Here is a 6,000-nt window from a genome sequence, read left to right on the forward strand (position 1 = left end):
ACAGGCAGGGGATTCATTCCCTATCATCCACACAGAAGGGATCCCAAGGGCTGGCTGCAGGCTGACGGATAAGCACACATCTCTGACATATGCAAACGCAATTTGCACGAAAGCCCATGAAAGCTGGTTAGATGTAAATCAACATGTTATGTAACAACTCCTCGAATTAGACCGAGACTTCACACAAGAGTGCTAAGACTTAAAGAAACACGCAACGTGAAATCTCAATGCATGAGATCAGCTTCTTATATCCGAAAAAGTTAAGTTGAGAGTCAAAAAGCCACATGCGGAAAATCTCTCAGTGGCTGATGGGAGAGTAAATTCAGCTGCATCTAGAACACTAAGCTGTGTTCTTTACCACCCAACACACAGCAGCCTGTTTGTGTTTTGCCTCTGTCAATTCAAGGGTCATTGTGTGGATTGGAACGGAGTAGGTTGGTGCTTCAGCAGCCCTGAATCTTATTACACAGGACAGATTGATAAAGATCTGATGGCGCGACAGACAGACAGTCTGTGTCAGACAGACAGACAGACAGTCTGTGTCAGACAGACAGACAGACAGACAGACAGACAGACAGACAGTCTGTGTCAGACAGACAGACAGACAGTCTGTGTCAGACAGACAGACAGACAGTCTGTGTCAGACAGACAGACAGACAGACAGACAGTCTGCGTCAGACAGTCTGCGTCAGACAGACAGTGTCAGACAGACAGTGTCAGACAGTCTGCGTCAGACAGACAGACAGTCTGTGTCAGACAGACAGACAGTCTGTGTCAGACAGACAGACAGTCTGTGTCAGACAGACAGACAGTCTGTGTCAGACAGACAGACAGTCTGTGTCAGACAGACAGACAGTCTGTGTCAGACAGACAGACAGACAGACAGACAGACAGACAGACAGACAGACAGACAGACAGACAGTCTGTGTCAGACAGACAGACAGACAGACAGTCTGTGTCAGACAGTCTGCGTCAGACAGTCTGCGTCAGACAGACAGACAGTGTCAGAAAGTCTGCGTCAGACAGACAGACAGTGTCAGACAGTCTGCGTCAGACAGACAGACAGTGTCAGACAGACAGACAGACAGTGTCAGACAGACAGTCTGTGTCAGACAGACAGACAGACAGACAGTGTCAGACAGACAGACAGACAGACAGACAGACAGACAGACAGACAGTGTCAGACAGACAGACAGTGTCAGACAGACAGTGTCAGACAGACAGACAGACAGACAGACAGTGTCAGACAGACAGACAGACAGTGTCAGACAGTCTGTGTCAGACAGACAGACAGACAGTGTCAGACAGTCTGTGTCAGACAGACAGACAGACAGACAGACAGACAGTCTGTGTCAGACAGACAGACAGACAGACAGTCTGTGTCAGACAGACAGACAGACAGACAGACAGACAGACAGACAGACAGACAGACAGACAGACAGACAGACAGACAGACAGCCTGTGTCAGACAGACAGACCCTGTGTCAGACAGACAGACAGACAGTCTGTGTCAGAAAGACAGACAGACAGACAGACAGTTTGTGTCAGACAGACAGACAGACAGACAGACAGACAGACAGACAGCCTGTGTCAGACAGACAGACAGCCTGTGTCAGACAGACAGACAGACAGTCTGTGTCAGACAGACAGACAGACAGACAGACAGTTTGTGTCAGACAGACAGACAGACAGACAGACAGTCTGTGTCAGACAGAAAAGACAGACTGTGTCAGACAGACAGACAGTTTGTGTCAGACAGACAGACAGACAGACAGACAGTCTGTGTCAGACAGACAGACAGACAGTCTGTGTCAGACAGACAGACAGACAGACAGTTTGTGTCAGACAGACAGACAGACAGTCTGTGTCAGACAGACAGACAGACAGACTGTGTCAGACAGACAGACAGACAGTCTGTGTCAGACAGACAGACAGACAGACAGACAGTCTGTGTCAGACAGACAGACAGACAGACAGACAGACAGACAGTGTCAGACAGACAGACAGACAGACAGACAGACAGACAGACAGACAGACAGACAGACAGACAGACAGACAGACAGACAGACAGTGACTGTGGAGGGTGTTCACAATACGCACAGCAGAGACCGGAGACCCTGCCTCAACGACAGCAGAACCCGACCAATAGCAGGACAGCTGGTACCACAGTGCCTGGATATCAGCCATTAGGAGAGTGTGTGGGCGAGAGCAGTTGGGAACTTAGCGTGTGTCCCGACTCCTTGGCCACTGTGTTCCCATGTGTATGACGAGCCATCACAGCGGGACTTGTGTTTCCCATGTGAGATATTCTACATGTATCTGTTAGGAGGAAGGATGTTAGGGTCACGGTAGAGTCAAACCAGGTCCATGGATCCCTCCAATACCAAGTTCCTCCCATCCCATAGGTACAGCATTGATACAGTGGACACAAAGACTATGATAAACACCTGTCACCAAGAACTGGGTCAGAACCACCTGGCACACAAAACCCAAAAGGATCAACAGAAAGAAAACGACACTGTCCATCACATCCTCCGAAAGAGAGGGTCAAAACGAAAGTGTACAAGGCAACATACCCTACCTAGAGAGGGAATCCCTGATTCTGGATCTGTACAGTAACACCCCAGAATCATTTTCACCCAAGGGGTCCAATGAGAAGATCAGCCCAGTGACTCGGCAGCCAGGGCAGAACAAGAGAGGCTACCTTCCAGATGGCACCCTATTCCCTTTATGTTGGTCCTGGTCAAAAGTAGTACCCTATGCAGGGAATAGGGCACCATTTGGGACGTACAGGAGAGCAGGGCAAATGCCCTCAACCCTGAAGAAACACACATTTCACATTATAATCTTCATAAATATTAATGGAAGCCATGTCAGAGGGGAAAGATAAGGTTTCTGTGTAAATTCCCAGCCTGATCGAGGGGTAGAAAAAGTGACAATGAAATGGTGAGAGGGCGAGGCTTCTGCTCACAACGGGAAAGCTCATTTCTGTTTGCTTTTACGGCAGATTATTCATTATTTGATCGAAGTTCCATGATGAGGGGAACCACATCACATACACACTGAGACCCACCCAACAGGCGGACCAGGCGACACGCTCCTCAGCTGGGTATGAGGAACAGCAGAGATGTGCAGTGCACTGGACAGACACACACACTGTGCATTCATAGACTGTACGGCCAACATACACACAGCATTGGAGCACATACAGGACATGCACACATACACCCCCACCCAAACTGCAGCGTGGGAGTGATAGTGCTGGAGAAGGGAGCTCCCTCACTCATCCTCAGACCGCCCCCCCATTGTCCAAGCACTGCAGCAGCTCCCGCTCTCCCTCTGTTCTGGAACACCCCACTCACTGCACACTACACATTGTGTCCCGTCTCCCCCCACCCACACCCTATCCTGCAGGGGTCTGCATCAACACTATGTTAGCCTCCACCCTCGCACTAAAACTCTCGACTCCACAACTTCAAAGGCCAAGAGCAAATTTAGCTTCAAAACAATCAAGGACCTAATTTGTGTAATTAACAAACGGTGACAATTGCTCTTTGGGTGGCATTAGACAGATTGAACAGCCTGTTCCCCCCTCAGGGAGCAATCAGGACTGTATTTCCTAACTGAATGAGATGTTTTCTGGGGAATTAGAATCTTCAACAGAGGAGAGAGGTGTGCGGTGGATTTGCAGACTGAAACAGCCACACTCTAACCTCTGAGATAGACAGATTTCAATTGTGTTTCCTCTAAAAGTCTAGTCTGCAGTCTGTACAAATGTGCAAACAATAGCCTATCCCCTGTATGAAAATAGCCCACAATAGACCAACTGTGAGATGAGCACTTGGATACATTGAAGAGAAAATAATCAATTTTGGAATACCGAACTGTAATGAAAAAAGGAGGAATGAAACATATAGCCTACATGTAGTCAACGTGCACAAACTGCCATCCGAGGAGCAATTAATACTGGTTATCCTCCATCCGTTTTGGGGGTGGGGAGTGGAGGGATCAAATCCAAACTGCAGAAAAATGCCACCCCGAGGAAAGCCCCACTACTGCCTGCCCCTTGCCAGCCTGCCCCACGCCAGCCTGCCCCACGCCAGCCTGCCCCACGCCAGCCTGCCCCACTCCAGCCTGCCCCACGCCAGCCTGCCCCACGCCAGCCTGCCCCTCGCCAGCCTGCCTTTCACCAGCCTGCCCTTCGCCAGCCTGCCCCACACCAGTCTGCCCCACACCAGTCTGCACTGAGCTGGGTGAATCCCCACTTCCCATGTCTATGATGTAAGCACAATGAATAGATGACCAGTTTTAAAGGGGGATCAATTGAGCCTTGACTTGCACTTGCTTAACGATGATGCTGTTGATTCCGCATACGAGTATATGTTAATTATTAGAAAAGCCTGTTATGCAATGCCTCTTCGATTTTAGGCTATAGATGATGGAGACATGGCTGCAGGATGATGTTTTGGGTTGGGGTGCTTTCAAATTGTTATTTATTTTAAATTATTAATTTCAATTTATCAGGTGCTGCAGCACCTTCAGCATCCCTATTTCCCACGGTTATGGATCAAGGTGAACTCACAGGCGAACTACTGTAAAGGTCTTATTTCCAATTGACAGGCTAGGCCAGGGGTGGGCAACTCCAGTCCTCAGGGGGCGGATTGTTGTTACTCTTTTTCTCCATCTCTAGCAAACACAGCTGATTAATCTAATTGCATTCTAAACTGAAGATCATGATTAGGCTAGTCTATATGTTGAGCTTTTTGCTATATCATAAAGAAACACTTTGTCAACTAATAAGCTATAAGGGCACTGTTGAGTAGGCCTATGCAATTGCAGGACATTTGCCTTCAAATTAATTGAATGGAGCGTTTATCTGAGGACAAATAAAGGTATTGGTTCTACACACAGTGTTGAGTAGCCTAAAGCACGCTTCCATCTCTGCAACATCTTTTGTATTTCAATCACGCAGTGGACCGCTTCGGGGAAATGATGCAACATGGTAAGTTCTATTGATAATATATGTGAGCGTGCATTTTATCAACACAGCCTTTTAAAATAAACGAAAATAGTGGCAGACTTAAATGTCGGTTATGCTCAATCTTTCCATCATAATTTGCTCGATTGTACATCATACTTCTGATTACTACTTAGCATTTTCAAGTATCATTAAATCAATGGATCAATTGCGAATATTAGAGCTACCCCACATGGTACATTGTAACATATTTATCCATAACCATACCCATAACCCAAACAAACATCGAGCAAGTCAGTGTAGAGCAGAAAGATTGTTAAAGTGTAAAAAGCAAGGAATTAGTCTATTTAAACACATCTGACATGTCCTCAACATTCAAAACCGATCACTTTTCTAAACACATTCTTACCTTATATCCAAGTTGTTAGCGTCGCTCAATGCAGGTGTGGTCGTAATGGAAATACTGCTGCTGTTAACATGAAAAAACTGCTCCCGTTAATTTCGCTGTCGTAGCCGCGGATCGATTCGCACTCTGACATACACTCATAACCAGTAGGCTACACACGCTCAGTCAGTCTCTCTCACAATCACATTGGAAGTGCGCGTTCAGGGAAGGGAGGGAGTTATGTTCAGGAGCGCGCATGGCACAGGGTTACGACCATTTGTCATACACTCGAGAAATGATTTATAAGCTAACCTACTTTCTTTGTTAATAACAGTCGTATTTCATGTTGTCTAAAATATGTGCAGGTGGAACACTATCCGTTCCTGAGCTGACATTATTTGATGGGAGGAAAGCTAAGGTTACCATCATATTGATGGAACCATGTCAGTGTGTGTGATAGCCTCGGAAGGGGAAATATGTATTTTCAAAGTCTAGAAAAGGGTCCTTTACTTTTTTGTTGTCGTTACTGTTCACTACCTTCCTTGTTCCTGCTGATGTTTGCTGACCAAGCAAATTTTTTTGTGGATGGTGCTCAATAATAGACTTCCCAGCTGGGTTTGGTTCCCCTTGATATTTG

The 6,000-nt window shown here is 46.9% G+C and overlaps 1 protein-coding gene across 1 annotated transcript in view; it reads right to left on the minus strand.

Moving 5' to 3' along the window:
• Positions 1-5,539, minus strand: part of LOC118397292 (sodium/calcium exchanger 1-like) — a 115,083-nt gene extending 109,544 nt beyond the window's left edge. The window contains exon 1 of the mRNA XM_035791911.2: positions 5,388-5,539. The gene's annotated coding sequence lies outside the window, so the exon portion shown is untranslated. The remainder of the gene's footprint in view (positions 1-5,387) is intronic.
• Positions 5,540-6,000: the final 461 nt, after the last annotated feature.

This window comes from Oncorhynchus keta, chromosome 18, assembly GCF_023373465.1.
Source record: "Oncorhynchus keta strain PuntledgeMale-10-30-2019 chromosome 18, Oket_V2, whole genome shotgun sequence".
Classification (NCBI taxonomy): Eukaryota; Metazoa; Chordata; class Actinopteri; order Salmoniformes; family Salmonidae; genus Oncorhynchus; species Oncorhynchus keta.